Source organism: Parus major, chromosome 4 (assembly GCF_001522545.3).
Source record: "Parus major isolate Abel chromosome 4, Parus_major1.1, whole genome shotgun sequence".
NCBI lineage: Eukaryota > Metazoa > Chordata > Aves > Passeriformes > Paridae > Parus > Parus major.
In genome coordinates, this window is record NC_031771.1 from 31,619,053 (window position 1) to 31,635,934 (window position 16,882).

General features: G+C 35.5%; 1 protein-coding gene across 4 annotated transcripts in view; it reads left to right on the forward strand.

Annotated features, from left to right (window-relative positions):
* PALLD (palladin, cytoskeletal associated protein) overlaps positions 1 to 16,882 on the forward strand; it is a 185,572-nt gene that overhangs the window by 28,500 nt on the left and 140,190 nt on the right. The window contains exon 1 of one of the 4 annotated variants that reach the window (XM_033513356.1): positions 14,472 to 14,910. The exons of the other annotated variants lie outside the window; for them this stretch is intronic. The gene's annotated coding sequence lies outside the window, so the exon portion shown is untranslated. Of the gene's footprint in view, positions 1 to 14,471; positions 14,911 to 16,882 lie in introns of those variants that run through there. 4 annotated transcript variants of the gene reach the window in all.

The following is a 16,882-nucleotide window of genomic DNA, read 5'->3' on the forward strand; positions in this document are numbered from 1 at the left end:
AGAGGTTCCTTTCATATGAAATGTGTGTCATCTTACAGCAGTAATTCTCCTCCTCTTCACTATGGCAACACAAAAATGATGTCATTATATATTGCATTTATACATGTTTGATCTTGACCTTCCCAAAGAACACTTAGAGAAATTCAAGCCCTGAGTTATATGGCTTCCTTTGGATCCAAACTGAATTGTGTTATTTTAATTAACATTTATAGTCTCTGATTTCCACATCTTGATGACAGATTAGCATACCAGCAGAGTGATAAAATAAGATTAAAAGGTAGACAAACCTCTGTTTTTATTAAGCCTTAATGTTACAAAAGAAGAAAGGAATTTGATCATGGAATGTTCCTAGATTAAAGATCTTAATAACAAATTTCCATGGTATTTCTTTTAAGCTATTAATTGTTTACCTCTGGATTTGGATGTATTAGGAACTTAGATTTTTGACTTGTTGTGAACCATTTTAGCTTCATAGCTGAAGAAAGCTCAAATGCTATGAAACTAAAAAAGGCAAGTGTGATTGCATGCCTAAATACTTCACCTAAAGACTTCTTTCTTTCCTTTTTGTTTTTCTTTTTTTTAGTCAAAACATTCTTATCTGCTTTTTTCTAAGCTCAATCGGGCTTTCAGTACTGCATCATTAAGAGCTGATTCACCTTTTAAATAGGTAGTTATCTATTATAAATTAACATCTACCTTAGGCTCAGGAGAAACTACTAACAATTCCAGTCTTGGAAAAGATGTACAAAATGAAAATTACATAGTAAGCTGTTAGGTCTTTGGTTTTTCGGTCTGTTTTGGTTTTTTTTTGCTTTCTGACTACAACTACTTGTATTGTATGCAATAGCATCTCAGACTAAATGTTTATATTTTTGTAGAGCTAAGTCAGCCAAAAAGCTCAGCATACTTGAATTCAACTTGGCTTTTGGAACTGTGGGCATTTTGATGATTTGAGTATATATCACACTGCCATATCTGAAAATGCAAGGGAAGCAGTTTTTGAGCTTGAAAGTAAATTGGCAGATATTGTTATGATTCCTGGATATCCCCTCTAAATTAGAGTAGTAGCAGGTGCTAGTAAGCTCCCATCATCTTATTCCTAGAAGTACCTACATTCATTGAGAAGAGATCCAATCAACATAAGTAACCAATACTGAATATTATCTATTTTGTATTTAGCTTTTCCAAAGTATCAATGTACACTCCATAAATACATCCCTCTTTTTTCTAGAGAGTATTGGAAGTCCTGGGCCTGAGGGACTGTTTAAATTTCTGCCTTCAGAAAGCCATCAAGGAGGAAAGGTCATGTCACATTCTGTAGGAGTACAGGGGGTAAGGCATAGTGCTGATTTGGTACACAGGTACTGGGCAAGAGTTACTTTTGTATTATGTATTAATAGTAAACTGGGTGCTCCTTTGTATGGATATATGTATGTTTTGGTCTTCAGTAAGTACTTTTATGTACAGTAAGTTGTCAGATGGGATATCTGTTATATTCCTGATCCTGCCCTGGCAACAAAGGCTAGAAGTGTTTTCAAAACACTGCACAGTCTGGTTGAGAAACTTATCAGTCAGCAGGAACCATACCCATAGGATTTTGAAAGCAAATTTTTTCTACCAAACCTACAAGGCAAAGGCCTATGCAATATAGGACTAGGATCTTCTCATAGGGTAAGAGGTGATAGGGATTTGGCGTTATCAGTTCAGAAATAACTTTTTTAGAGACACATCAAATTTTAAGATTGCTATGAATGAAGCATGAATAAAAATGTGTATATAAGCACCAGAAGAAACAGTGGGACTGTTAAAATAATGGTCTTAAATGATAGTAAAGAACATAATTCCCAGCTGATCATATGTGAAATGCTGTGTTGCTTCTATCATAACCCAAAAAAACCTCAATGGTCTTTAGCATTTTGTCAGTGGAAGACTGTGCATTCTGACAACAGAAGGGTGGGAATAAGGTAGTATGTGTTTTTGTGTTAGCCCAGAAGAGAAGAAATCTTATAGGAGAGTCCCTCCATTAAAAAAAAAAAATTGCTGCGGATGAAGAAGCTTGAAGAAAACATGAGAGCTTGATAGCCAGCATCCTTGTTTTCCACATTGCATAAGAGAGATCCTGGCCAGACCACTAAATACATGGTTTGTTTCTTGTAAATACGTGGGTGTGAGAGTATATGTTCAATCAAGAGTGGATGAAAGCTACAAGGGAATGACTGTGTAGGTAAAATCAAATTACCTGGAGACACTGCAAATGCTATTTTATCTTCTATAAGGTTTTGCATAGAGATTTGTTATGTTTTCTACACATCTACCTAAAAATTATGAGGGAAGCGTTTAATTTTAGGTATGCACAGCTGACATAATCATACTGAAATTTCATCTCACAAAAAATAGAAAGCTGAAAAAAAGTGTTAATTTGATGCACTTTCTTCTGCAGGAATGGTCTTGCAGCAAAGGAAAAAACTCAAACATCTGACTGTACTACCAACCCTTTGCTACACACCACTGCAGCCATTTTTCAGGGAGGGCAAATACTATACAATTTTTAGAATTGTCAGTGTTCCAAACACTTGAAGATGGCATCTTAGACTCTCATTTTATGAAGAGTATTTACATCAGGGACAAATCAACTTGCTGTAGAATTAGCATTTTTGATGTAAGAACAGCAGATGCATTAGTGTTCCAATTTAGAGCTAAATAATTTGTTAACCAAGTCTTTCTCAATGGTCATGCCTTTGATACTAGCTACTGCTTTGATATTGATACTAGCAAGCCTCAGATTGCTACTCTTTCTTAAATATTAGAGCACCCATTTTAAGGAGCACTTCAAGGATGCTCAAGGAAACTGTTGGTGTTTAGTCCACATGTTAAACTGAAACTTGTACAATATGCTAATATATATAGGTTCCATTGCCTTGTGTTGGGAGGGGAAAAAATTATGTAATGTCATATTTCATGTGACTGTCCTTCTAGCTGGTGTGGTATCAGCCTGTCTTCTCTCTGGTGATGACTGAAAACTGATAGTCCAGTCTCTAGGATTATCACTGTCATTAGGGTGATGTTATATAAAATACACTTTCTTAGAAAGGAAAGCTGCAAGCAGGTGTACTGAGTGTAGTTCAATTCTTAGTTTCATCCTCCCATATGTTAATTCTTATTCATCACTAAATGTGATGGGCAAAATTTTAACTCAAAAAAATTGGAAATGTCAGATTATATTCTTTCAATCAATTGTAGGATGTCTCATCTTGGATACTTGGATATAAAAGGATATCTTTGGCAGAAAGATTGTCAGCCCTTTGCAGATTGCTTATACTTCTTACGGCCTGGGTTCTGTGTTCTATGTAATATATCTTCAGACATACTGTTGTTTATACCTATTCCCCTTTTTAAATTTCACTTGACTTGACTTTCAGAGACTTGTTGATACTATTTTGCCAGATTAAAGTACTCGAAGCATAACATCTTCATGCCACACTGCCCTTGTCAGCAGCAGGACAGACGCTCCCTCAGACGCCTCTCTACTGCACTCTAGTGTATTGTCCGGAGATTTCCCCCATCCTATGCGAACACACAGTGCTTCCAAAATTCTCATGACTTTTGGATGCCAAAAGTTGCTTTTTCCCCTCCTGGTTTTCGATACAAAAATAAAAAATATTAAAGTAATATGTAATATTCTGTGTTTTTCTTCCTCCTTTGAGATTTTCCATCTATTGGAAAGACGTTTTAGTGACTTTATGTTAACAAATGGAACTTCGAACTGCCTGCTTTCAGTTGTGTGCTGATGCTTTCAGGGATCTAATGCAGCTTTTCAAAATGAGTTACCTGGAAGAATATTTCAATATTTCTCTACTAAACTTTGCGTTAACGTTGCCTGTACTTAGGTGCTTGAAAGGATCTGACTTTTGAGTAGCTTATCTTTGCATTTCTTTGACTAGGGAATGGTGCCAATGGTGCTAGATATGCTTTGTGGTGACATTGAACTGCGATATCCAGAAGATTTGCATGAGAATCCATATTACACAAGGGGTACAAAATCCAAAGAAAGGCAATCTCTTCTGATGGAGATAGGAGTCTGAGTGATTGACACAGACTGTGGGCACACACAAAACTGTGTATGTAATCAAATTCTGTCTAGAATACAAATAGCTGTTAAAAAAGTAAACTAAATCCAAATTAAATATGTCTTTTTCTCTAGTGAACTTCAGAACACATATTTCTGTAGTCTAACTAATTATTTTTTTCAGGTAGTAAAAGGCAGGCATGCAAAAGGAAAAAAGCTGACATTCTTAGCAGAAAATGTCTTTTAGCTTTGTTTCTGATAAGCAATTTGAACAGAAAGCAGATAACTTTTTTCTTAGAAATATTTCAATCTTATGTGCATTTTAAAATGGATATGTAAATCTAAAGGAAAAGTCTTTCCCTCCTTTTGAAAAGCAGTGCAGCATTAAATATGAACTGCTACTGAGAATTTGCTGTAGAGAAGCAAGTTCTTGAACCTTTGACTTTGTGATATAATAATGGATATGAATTATTTATCTCACCTATTGGCTGACAAGTTTTTGGTTTTCTTCTCTCTATTTGGATTTGATAAACATGGAAAGGAAGCCAGAAAAGTTTCTTGGTTTTGAATGTCTATTTACAGGGAAGGTCTTCAATGTTTTAGTACAGAAATAAAATAATGCTAACAAAATGGAGACTCTGCAGTTTGAGGTGCTTTATATGAATCATATCATGAGCTCTAAGTAGTTTAAAGTCTTTATAGTCTTGTCCAGTACTTCAGTTGTACAAGTCACTACTCTCATATTTTTATTCAGTGTTGCATTTTGAAATGCATGCATTTTAATATAACTGCTTTTATATATACTAACAATTTTAATGAAAATATTATTCATGTGTGTGTGTATGGACCTGTTTGCCCCTTATATTAGAATATCACTTCATTTCCCCAGTAACTTGGATTTGGAGCAACACTCATTTGACTCTCCTTGTCATCAACTTGCTGCAAGTCAGCAACTTGCTACTCTTCCAAAAGGCAGTAAAATAAGAGGGAGTTCAAAGTGGTTCTCTCTGAACAATCTAGAACCATCCAGGCTCATCCATTCTTCCCCAGATTAGAAGGGTGAATGCAGTCTAGCACGCTACATGCTTGACAGATTTAGAAATGCCCAGGTTTCCTTCCAAAGACACTTCTGTTGAAAGACACTTACTATGCGAGTTCTCCTACAGACAGCTGCCCCTGGAACAGAAAAGCTGCTGATGGAATCACAGTGGCACAGACAGATTTAACTTGGTTTATGTGCTTTTTTGGTTATTTTCAAAGTGGGTAAACTGCCTATAGAAAATGGAGCACTGTTACCTAACAACTTTAATTTCTTTGTAAGGCTAGAGCATAGCAAAATCTATCTGCCTCCACCAAGGGCCCCAGTGTTTGTAATTGTGTAAATATCTAAGCAAGTGTAAATGTTTCAATTCCCCACATGCATGGATCACTGCAACAAATAGTGAAAAATCAACATTAATGATGTCTGTGACAGACATAGTAAGGAGAAAAGAGAAGGAAAAGGAAATAGAAGTTTTGCATTAATTCACTACATGCATAAAATAAAATGTTTTTCATTTTAAATATGAAGTTGGCATTTTCAGCAGTATCCAGAGGGGAGCCTGTGAATATATAGAAGAGATGATCTATCTGTGTCCTGAGAGCTCTGACTGGTATGTGGCAATTGGATGTTAGTTCTGGCACTGTGTGGGCTTGATCATCTGATGAGTCTCTGGCACAGCAATCTGTGGAGCAAAGATCTGTGAAGACATCAAGGACCTGGCAGCATTGTCAGTATCCTAACAATACAACAAGCCTCGATTTGCCAACAGGTATGGCTGCATGAGTTCATTCACTGAAGGCAGAAACAAAAGCCAGTTTTTCAGTGAGAGGGGAAGGAGAACAGTCCTGCCAGCTGCATTACTCATTAGTCCCTTCAGCCTAGCTTAACCCTTCTGTGCACACTGAAGCTGTGAGAGAGCAAGGAGTGTTCCAGAGTGTTCGAATGCTTTGTGGATGCCTTCTGCATTTGTTCATCAGCTGCTATAGAGCAGCTGGCCATGCTGCAAGAGGGAAACTCTAAGAATGTGTTTCCAGAACTGCTTGGGCAGTTTGCCCTTCAGTTTGTCAGGCTATTGTTGAAGGTACAGATCCTGCACTGAAGCGCAGCAGGATATCTGCTGGTTAAGAAATTTGTGATAGTGTATGCATGGAGTATCCATTTTTCAGCATAAATCCTATTTGCCGTGCAGTTACCCCAGAACTTGCATAGCAAAATGATGTGAAATGTAACCAGGTTCTGCCATAAAACACACATGCAGTCTCTTTGCTTTTATTTCTGGATACTGGTTACTGGTGCTCATGCCATACTCATGGACTACAGAAAAAACCTTAATTTTAAAATCCCATTAGCGACAGCAAAAAAAAATCTTGAGCTTTGGTTACTATTGGCTAGAAACACTATCAAATCCAGGTATCAGCATTCACTTACCAAAAATTCTCTTCTTCAATGTTTGCATTAGAATGCATTAGAAGAGAAACAGCATCATGTTTTCAGTATGATTTTTCTGGGGGTTTTAATTTTATTTTTCAATTTACCCATGAGTTCATTTCCTGAACTCATTTTCCTCTGAACTTAGGAAAAGAAATATGTGGTTTACCTCAAGTTACTTTTGAAGAATTACTACTGCATGGTTAATCCATCTGAATAGCATTTTTAAGATTTTTTCAAATCATGAAAGGGGATTTGTACCAGAAGTAGGTGAAGCAGGCAGCCTGGTAAAACTCAGCCTTCACTCCACAGCTATCCAAAGAGCCAAAGCAAGCTTGAATCTATATAAAAAGTATTGATTGATGTTCAAGTGAGGTCTGTTCCAGGCAATGCATGAACTGGGACCCCCTTACGATCCCGTCAGCAGTCTCTGCTAGGTGATCTATTGGGAGGTTTTTCCCCCACCCAACCTAATCCTCAGTGTTTGTGCCAAAATATCTTTTCTGGAAATCATCCTTTGAAACATTACATAGTTTGTTTTAAAAAATTATAAATCAGCTCCAAAGTGAATGCAAAGAATGAGATTTTATTTTTTAAAAAAAATTATAAATAAGGTATATTTTGACATATTATTTAAATTTATTTTTAATTTCATTTTTGGCTTATATTAATGCTTCCTTTATGCCAAATGATAATTCCTAAGTTATTTCTAGTCCTTATTCTCTATATTTAAATGTAATTTCTGGGGTTTTGGTTTTTTGATACAGAAAATACTCTAACCTTAAAGTGAAATATAACTTTTTAATATAATGTCTCAAAATATAATGTCACAAAAGTCTGAGAAGGGAAAATTGTGGCTACCTTTGTAACTTGCTTTTAAAAGACCAGTAGTGATAGTTCTCTTTTTACATAAGTAGAAATATATACTGCTTTTGCCATAGCAGTTGAACATGGATTTTTGGCTTAGTTAGGTTTTACTCCTGTCTAACAAAAGGCATTAGAACCAAAAATTTATGTTTTCTATTTAAAATAAACCCAAGAATTATTGGGGTTTTGGAAATCTAAGTCTTGGTATTCTGGCTATAAGAACTCCTTGAATACTGATTAAATTTAACATCAGAACCCAATAAAGGTTTTTTTTCTTCAATTTATCTGCTTTCTTTATGGAAATTTATAAATGCTGGCTAACCATCAAATCTGTTAAATGCTTCTACTGCTTAGAAAACACATATTGAAAAAATGCAGCATTTTTCACTTGGCTTAAGCTAATCACTGTCTTTCTTTAAAAGGAGGTTTTTCTTCCCATTTGAAAGCTTTTTGGTTCCTGGTTCTCAACATGCTGTTTGATGAGAATAGAATGATTTATTTTTTTATGGTGAGAAGGGCAGGATGGTTATAATTTTGCATGGGTTTGTGGTAAATAATGCAACTTATTTTTTAATAGGTGTTATGTGACTTTCAGGGGATGGCAGATGCCTTGCTGCCAGTTAAAACCTTGATCACAGTCCAAGAACTGAACCTTTAGCACATGAGAAAAAATAGGGGGGTTCTTTTCCTGCTTCAGCTACACTTTAATTCTATATTTTAAAAAATGCTTGTTGTTTCAATACTTTGTTGTTACATATACTTTTATTTAAATGGTAACGCAGCAGTTGCTGGATTGTTTCATTTACTGTTTCTTTCATTAATAGAGGCTGCAGAAATGTATTCTTTGAAGGACCAACTAAAAAGAGATAAAATTATTCCTATACTTTTGAAAAGAACTGTGATTTTAAAAATAAACCAGTAAACAAAAAAATCCCACCTTCAGAATATATGGTGGGTGAAAGGATTTGGTCCCCACAGACCTCTTGCTGTATTGCTACATTTTATTAGTTAATTCCTGACAATTACTACATCATAAGATAATGATTTTGGCATCACTCATATTAAAAACAAACAAACAAAAAACATTTAAAAAAACAGAAACTATGCTAAGAACTAATATTAATAGTTCTCCTTCATAGACTGTCTTCTTCAAAGACTCTTTGAATTGCAAATGAACAGGGGGGAAAGAGTATATTGTAGAGGATTTAGTGGTGATTTTGTTACGTTAAGGAAAACTACTTTCTCTTAGTTTAAGCACAAAGAAATTTTTTATGAGCTGCTTCTTACTTTGACTTCTTGTTTCTTAGCTAGAATGGATTTGGTGGTCAGGTGGCAGCAGCATTATCTGCCTACTGCAGTTCTCATAGAGAAGGATGTACTGGTAGTGTTGGAAGCCTTAAGAACTGATAGCAGTTGCCCAGCTTCCACAGAACACAAGAGTTGCAGTGTTTCTTGGAGTCTGGTCAGTTGTCCTGACCATTTGCCTTGTCAGCTTGGAAGGAAAGACTGTGAAATGCCTGTGGTTCCAGTTTCTTTAGTAATGTGACCATGGATTTTCTGCACTCTATTCAAGCAATATTTTTTCCTTCTATTCTTCATAGATTTTCATTAGTAAATAGTAGTAGATAATGGTAGAAAATAAAACTAAGGGGGGGAAAAAGGAATGGAATAGGGGCAGAACTAGGGAACATTCACACTTCAAATTATGTTGTAATATTGGCAGCAGTTTTTAGATGCAGGTCCTTATTTTTTACAACTAACGCTTATGCCTTTTTCTACCTCTGTACTGGATTTATAATTTCTTATGTAAGGAGAAATGTAATTTACTTTAACATCTTTTAAAGTATTTGCTTATTTGTGAAAATCTTCAATTCTAACTGAGAATATGTTCCCTATCCAGAGAGATGTAGTTGAGTTTTTTATTTTCTGAGAGAATATAATGTAGAATCATTACCAATTTCAGACTAGATTTGTATTTTTTCTCAACATGAGAATGGAGGTGAAGTAAAACTTCAGATAAGTAGAAGCATCAGAGAAGGCATAAGATTCTCAGACTTGCTAGCAGTTAGAAGAATAATTCCTATGAGCAATAACCTCAAGCAGAATATCTGAATTCTATGAATCATATGGATAGTGCGTGAATTAAACAAGCAGATGAGTTGAGTTTTGGACATGTTTGGTTCCCTCATCTCCACCCTACTATTATCCTAGTCCATGCATCCTTTTAAAGTGCTTTTATTTAATCACTAAGCAATTAAAATGGAATCTATTTCAGGGCTAATTATTATATACTTATCCTGAGATTACAATGGATTCCATAAACAAGGAAAAGAAGTAGATGGTTCTGGGAACAAATACTTAAGCCATTTGACTTGTTTGGACCTGGGATACCTGCATATATTCCCCTTAAAAGTAAATTAATTTCCACTGAAATCAGATATAGCTTCTGATTTGGCAAGTAATTATTAATGACTGATAAAACAGTTTGTGGGCATTTTGATCTTTGGGGAATTCCTGTTATCATTTAAAACACGGACTCCAACATTCTTCTCTTGCTCTGAAATATCAGTCATGTTATTTGACTGACATTCAGGCCTAAGTACAGATGAGGAGGATTTTTATTTGTGTAATTGTAGAAAATATGTATTTATCTCAGTTTATGTTATGATGCAACTATGGAGTATTTGTAAAACCAAGCTTGTCTGATCATATACTGTTAGTGTGATATAGATACAAAGTTGGAGAGCATTTTGCTTATAGGTGCCATTCATTTTAATAGTTACTGACTGAAAATCTTGTGATTTCTTTAAAACTTCCATTTAGGTGTAGTGTTAATTCTGACCTTGGATTGTGTGGAAGAAATCTCATGACTTAATTTATTCTGAGCTACCTGAACACATGCCTTTTTATACATAGCTTATACAGTTGCTTCCAATACCTTGTTCTTCATCTCTACGGCTTATAAGTGAATTAACAGTGTTTATAAATAGAAACACTGGAGAACCCAAAGACAGAGATATGTATATTCTTCTGTCTTTAAAATAAGAAAATATTAATGCAGGAAAACATTATGAAAATTTTGTTTTCCTCTGATTCAAATCATAGTTTCTGTGAAAGTATATTGAAAAAAATGGGGAAGGAGGGAAGGTATATTTACCTGAAATTAAAATTAACTCGAGTTAAACCTCTGAGGAAGAAAATGCTTTAAAATTAAACAATAAGTCTAAGCTCTTTTGGCCTTTTTAATTTTGGAGAATAAAATTTAAACAGTAAATATTTTCAAAACATGCAAATACTTCACACATTATCTTTACAGAGAAATAGTCCTTTCATAAACCTATGCCACAAAATCACCTTCACTTTTTAAAATAACACAAGTCTTTAGGTGGAATGGAGAGAGCAAAGGAGATGATAATAAAGAAGGCTTTGGGTCAGTAGCCACAGAAACCATCAAAAGGATGTACGGATAGAAAAAGCAAAACCTTTAAATGTTTTATAATTAAAGATAAATTCAGCCTGAGTCATCATTTAAACAATTTAGGTATGTAGACTGAAAGGAAAATGTTTGAATTAGGAAAATACAGACTGTCTGACCTCAGTCTTCTATCTTTTTGTAGTTTTCACCACTCTTGTCTCTTTTATTAGATTAGAGCACTTGTCTTGCATGTGCTCCCTACATCCAAACAATGTGTGACCTTTACTGCTGAGTGCCATATTTGCATAGGCTATATTGGAAACACATTTATTTGTGTGTACAGAATACATGACACTGAAGTTGTTAAATTTCCCTGTTTACCAGACTATATGTCTAGGAAGTGCTCAAAAGAAGAGAGTAAAATGTGTTCTTTCCTCTAAATACATGGCTACTATTTTATACTGTTATTCTTGGGAGACAAAAAACAAAATGTGATGGCTTCTTGATGCAAATAGTTCAGGAGGGTCTGCCATAACCCTTTTGAATGGGCCTTCCCATACAGTAATATGAGAAAATCTTGATTTTTTAAAAGCTAGTGGCAGCAGTCAGTTCATAAGTTCATACTTTACTTTGAACATGATGACCAGACTTAAAAACTTTTTAAAATCTGTTCTTTTTTGCTGATGATAATTTAGATACATTTATTTATTGCTTCAAAAATTACTATAACCATCTACTCTGAGCACAAATCAATTTATGATGCCTATATCCTACTGGTCAAACCATTTCTAACACAAAGTGTCTCATTTCTGCATGTAACAAGGATGACATTTCAATCAAAGCATTTTTAATGTACATCTTCTCTTTTTCCTTCTTTAACTAGAAATGAGAACATTTGGAAAACAAGCTGAATTCTGATAGATCTTCATCATAATTTGAAGCTTGTAGCTAAATTGTTTGTATGTAGAAAATAAGACCTTACTTGGAGCAGATCTGCTGCAAATTGGCAAATATGCAGTTATTGTAGGTTTCCCAAATGACACAGGGTTGCTTTATATTTAAGTTAAATAACAACAATTCTAGTGAAATAGTTTATGCAACCAGACCCCCAAAAAATTCAATCTTCTTGTTCACTAATTAACCAATAACAAAGAAATCAGGGGTTTGGAACTTTTTTATGTGTCACATGTCTTTCATCTATGTAGACATCAGAGAATAACAAGAATGTAGTATCTATGCTAGTAATGCTTTTTGGCTAAACATTGTGGAGTATCAGCTACTGAAATACCCTAACTTAATTTATCATATAATATTGGAATTTTGGGTTGTCTGGGTTCAAATTCTCCAGAAAATAGCTTTGAGTTTGGTTATGACAACAGAGGAAAAGGAGGTGACAGCTCTCCATTGTTCTTTTGTTTGCTTGCTTGCTTTTTTTTTCTTTATGCTGTATAATTTAGCTGAATTCATATTCTTTCAGGCCTGTGCTTTTCTGTAACAGCGAAACAAATTCAAATGTCTGGACTAAAACTGGGTTTTGGACTAACCTCTCTCATGTGGAGACTGGATTACATAGCTAGCTAAATGTGGGCTTACTGTTGTCCACTTGAAGAGTGTTTTTCCAAGGTAGAGCTGTAATTAGCCAACTCAGCAAATGCAATGCAGCTGATGTTCAAGATAGGAGGAGGTGTAGACTAAAAGCCCTCAGGTAAAAGCCCTCTTATCTGTTCTTGATCTTTCCTTACGTGTGAAATTTGTCAGGTTAAATTTTGTCTGGCAAACTTCAGGACAACAAAGGAAGCCAAGCTTTGTAATGCTACCAAGTGCCCACAGAAAAGTACATCACACAGTAGGACTGAACTTCCTGATACAGATCTTGGATTTACCATAACTTTTATGGCCTTCTAATATATTGAAATTCAGTCTCTAGTGAATATGCAGGAAGTCAAACTTAAATCATCATAACTTTCTTCCTTACATTCCAGATGGTTTCTATAGGCTTCTAAGATTTACCTTCAACATTGAGTGTATTTGTAGTTTTAAAATTTATCATAAAAAATTTTCTGCTAGTTGCTTTGGAAAAGCACTGTAATTTCTTTAATGTAATGGAAATTCAGGGAAATGTATTATATCTGTTCTATAAAACCTAAGCTCCTATCCAAAGCTTCATTATTTTTACTGAAGGATAAAAGAAGAGTAGGTCCACAAGTACTGACCCAGGATATGGAAATGACTGTGTCTGAGCTACACTGTCTCCCATATTTAGGAACAAAGTCTTGTATAAACAGGTGGCTGGTTTATGCTGTCATTGTTGAAACCAACACTGGAGTCTATTTTTTAACTAGTTTCTGCCTTCTTTCCCGCTGTTATTTCTGTTGTGAAAATCAGTATTTCAAAACCATTCATCATTGAAGTTTACCGGTTTTGCTTTTCTTAAATACTCAGCACCACATGAAATACCTCAGAATCATGATCTAAACTAATCTGCATGAGATTAAATTAAACCCAAAATTGCTGTGATCTTTCTTTATACTGTAATGTTTAAATTAAAACTTAATTTAATGCTTCACAGAGAGTATCACAATAAAAGTATGACTTGCATTGTGTTATTTCACAGTATTTTGAAGGGGGTTCCTTGAGACTGAAGTCCTATGAGATTGAGTAAAGATTTTTTCAGAAATTATAACTAATCATAGACTGTTCCTGAGTTTACAAAGAGTTTTAGAGGTCCTCAAGTTGATTTGACAGAAACCAGGTTAAATGCATGTACTAAAAAGTAATATTGTGGCTATCATGAGATGAGCTCAGTTGATCAGAGCACGGTGCTAATGATGTCAAGATTGTGGGTTCATTCCTGCCATGGGCCATTCACTTCACTTGGACTCGATGATTCTTATGGACCTCTTCCAACTCAGATGATTCTGTGATTAATGGGTTGTTATTTTTCCTTAAATTTGTTCTTCATTTGTTAATGAATATTTTTAAGATTTTTGAAAACCCACAATTATTGAAATCAATATTCTAAGGGTTTTAACAGAATAAAAAAAAAAAAGTCACAGTAGTTACAGTATAGCTTTCTGCTTATTCAGGAAGGAAATTTTTAATTTTTTTTTTAGGTGGTATTTTCTTGTTTGTGTTGTGTCATAGATGTTGATTTTCTTTTTTACACAATACTCTTCTGTATGTGGAATTTGTTTTAAATAATTATAAGAAAATGGGGCAAATATAAATGATATAAAATTTTTATATCCCTATTTCTGCATTACATCGTAAACTTGTAACATTTGATATTTTGAAAATCAACATTAAGCAGTATCTAGGACTGGAATTTAGGAACTTCTGGATAGGCAAATGTTGACACTGTTTTTTCTGGTGTAAAACTACTAACTACTTTAGTATTTTCTGGTTTTTCTCTCCAGTTTGCAAACAAATGCACAGTGTGAAATGCACGCTGGCCACAGTATCATCAAGTAGATTGCTGCTAAGTCATGCATTTCGTGACGCGTTCTTGTAAGTGTACAGCTCCCCAGTTACAGTTTAAAAGCGCAATCGTATGAGCTGCAGGTCACAACAGAATTTTTTCTTTACCTACTCCGAGTTCAGAATCTCGGGGTAGAGACACTCTCAGCACATGCGATAAGAAGAGAGAGAATGAGGGGAGACGGATCACTACTTGACTTCCTTCGTGTTATTTTTGGATATGAGTAGCATTCCTCCCCTTACACACACCCTCCTTTCCCCCAGCCCCCATCTCTTACACGCGTTACAAGCTCATGCAAACACTCTCACGTACTCTGCAGCAACAGCAAGAGCAACAGTTGGACTGGAGCCAGAGGACTTAAACTCCGCTTCCTCATTGCCAGCAGGCTTTGTTCTTTGGACTCAGTCAGAACTAGGGAGAACGTCTTCATTGCCGGTCGTGGTGGTTGGAATTTGGCAGTTCAGCTGTCTATTAAATTTTTCTGTGCTCCTCTGCGGACTAGGCTGAATTTAGAGCAGCAAAAGTAACAGCCGGGGCTAGTCAAGAAATCAAGGACCCAGAGACCATCAGCTCTCAGCCTCTTTGCGGGGGTGGGGTCCCTCTGTGCCACAACGGTAAGTGCCAGCATTAAATGTTTATAAAGCTGCAGGAAATTATAAGGTGCTTTAGCTTACTACAATAGAAGGGAAAATGTACGTGAGTGAATCATACAGTGTGTGCTGTTATAGTGGTCTTGGAACAGTGCCTAGCAGTAAAATGTTCTTCATTTCTCCCTTTCCAAAAGGTTTCATAAGAATGTATCTGTTTTAACAAAATTCTGAAGTGTCTGTACAGTTTTGGAAAGGTTTCCAAAATGGCTTTATTATTAGGTTTTCTGCAAACCTGTTTTGTCTTGAACCATTTGTATAAAAAGTACAGAATAACTTTGGCAGAGTAACTCATTTGTTTTAAGTCCAAGAGCTGAACCTGGGAAGTAAAGGTGTTCCATCACAGAGGATATGGGCAGAACTTAAGTTCAGGAGGATGGGGAGTGTAAAGGGATGATAGGCATCCAAGGACAAGTTTATAGGCACCCAAAATAAGTTTGTTTTAAATGACTGGCATTCATTCAGAGCATATCCCTCCCCCTTTCCCCCGCTATTAGGAGAAAAGTGAATCTCTTTTTAAAAACAAAAAAGCTTTGAGAGTCTAGTGTTCTAGGGCATGCAAGTGAAAAGTAATGTACAGTGTAAAAAGAGTGTAGGCTTGAATAAATGACTCTGAGAGAGGACAAGAGTGCTGCAAAAGAAACTACTTTCCTCCAATATACAAAATGATTCAGTTGTTCTTGCTTTTTCAAAGTGTTAAAACTGCTGCCTTTTAAGTTTACTAGCAAAATTATTTGTTTTGTTACAAAGCCTTTTTTTATCTCTCAGTATTGTCTTTAGGAAAAGTTTTATGATGGTTAGAACAGAGGCAGATTAATCCAAAGGCATTGCTTTCAGAAATGCCATCTAGCTGTCAAAGGAAGTTCACTGCAGGGACCCATTTGTTTTAAAAGTACTGATAAGCCCTGCTATCAGCGTGCTATTATGTCTTGCTCTGTGGGTTATCTTAATAAAGTGATAAATTAGAAAGCCTTGAAATCCAGAAAGTCAACTGTATAATAAATTTGACAAAGGGGAAAAGACCAGGTGACTGAATGTACTTACGTACTTTTAAAACAAAAAGACCAAGGAAACCTTATAGGCACAATAGACCTGAAGGGGGGGGGAATTCCCTTCCCTTGCCTTAACTCTGGCTCCATCAGTTACTTCAAGTAGTTATTCAAATATTTTTTGTTGACAAAGTGCATGTTCCCTCTATCCAGTTATTAACTGCTGGTGATCAAGTATTTGTGAAGGTGAATCTAATCACATGAAAAATATGCTGAATGAGCAAATGTGTGCTTGGGCAAAGTATAGCCTTCACAGTCAATTAACTTTGTTTGAGGTCTATGTGTTTGTATTTTTCTAATTTAGAAACTCAAAACCAAAGCTTTGTCGTTATGACTTTCACCCTCCGTTCGGTAGAATACTCAGTTTGGTGTGGTAATTGTTAAAAATTATCTGCTAAATTATATTTCTATTGATTGACTGTGAAACAGTGCTCAGCAGCACAGTGTGCAATTAGGATGTTTGGGATGTTTAGTACACTTTGCTTGCCAGGTACTAAGGCATTTCTTTCTATAGTAGTTACTAGCTCTATTTATGGCAAGTTATTCACTGAATGGAAATCAAACACTAGAACTAATAAAGATTGTTTTTCAGAGCTAAAAATGGAATATTGTTTTCCTCAGTTGGACCCCCCTCTGCCAATGGCACCATGTCAGGTTGCCTCAGCAGCTGCTTTCAGTTTCACAATTTACATGGGTGCTATAATGACATTTTTTCTCATTGATGTGGTGGAAAATTTTGACATCTTTATGCTGGTTTTCCTGCTTTGATATGTTAAAGCATATTTTCTATTGACTGTGAGGTTTGGCAATGAGCGTTGAGTTCAGAGATGGGCCTGTACCAAAATCCCTGGATTCCTACATCCATGAAGTATAAGAAGGTTAATAACTGG